Genomic DNA, 1,094 nt, shown 5'->3' with positions numbered 1-1,094 from the left:
GGGGGGGGGGGGGGGGGGGGGGCGGCCGATCGGTCCGGGGCCAAAATATTTTTTTTGGACGGTCCCGTCCGGCTCTCTGAGTCACTGAACACCGAATTCGGTTGGAAGGAGGACCAACTTTAGTCCGGTTCGAAAAACGGGTCAGTTTGATGATAAAAGACTGCAGAGAAGCCGGAGGGAGCTGCTGTCCATGTCCATTATTACAGCCTCATATAAAATCAATGATGGTCATGATATCGGAACTGGATCGGTATCGGCCGATACTCAGTTCTAGGTATCGGGAATCGGATCGGAATTTTAAAAAGTGGATCGGTGCATCCCTAGATTCAAGCCCCTGTACCAACAACATCAAAAATGTAGGTGGGGTAGGTGAAGCACCCACACCTTTCCCCACCCTCATTCATTCCACTCTGGGCCCTTGAGCAAGACCCTTAACCCCCACCATCTGATCCTCCGGGTGTCCTCAATAACAGCCCTTCGCTCCACACAAAGGGCTGTGGTAGCTCGGTGGTTTGTGGTCGAGTCAGGAAGGGCATCCGGCATAAAAATAACTGCCAAGTCTTCGTGCGACTTAGTTCGCTGTGGTGACCCCTAACACAGGGAGCAGCCGAAAGAAGAAGAAAAAAAAAACACTGCACAAAGCATTGTAAAAATAACAAAAATAGAAGAAAAACAGAGCGAGGGATGGCAAGCCCTACACACTGGCGCCATCTTGGGGAAAAAACTTAGATGGGAGTGGCGTCGCAGTGGTTAGAGAAGGTGGGCCTGTGATCGGAAGATTGCTAGTTCAACTTTTGGTACCGACAATATGAAAATGTGGGTGGGATTGGTGTAGAATCCACACCTGTCTCCATCTTCATTTACCCCACTCTAGGCCCTTGAGTAAGGCCCTTAACCCTCCCATCTGCTCTTCTGGGTGCTATAGAAAGCAGCTTTCTCTGCTCCACATGGAGGGCTGTGGTAGCTCAGTGGTCTGTGGTTTATAAGGGGAAACAAACTTCTCTTCTCCCCTGCCCAGGTTGTTGCTCGGAAGGAACACACTTTTATATCAGAATTAAACAATATCTTTATTTTTACAGACTTCAAAATGCATG

This window comes from Nematolebias whitei, chromosome 9 (genome assembly GCF_014905685.2).
Source record: "Nematolebias whitei isolate Nwh7 chromosome 9, NemWhi1, whole genome shotgun sequence".
Classification (NCBI taxonomy): Eukaryota; Metazoa; Chordata; class Actinopteri; order Cyprinodontiformes; family Rivulidae; genus Nematolebias; species Nematolebias whitei.
This window is presented reverse-complemented; position numbering follows the sequence as displayed.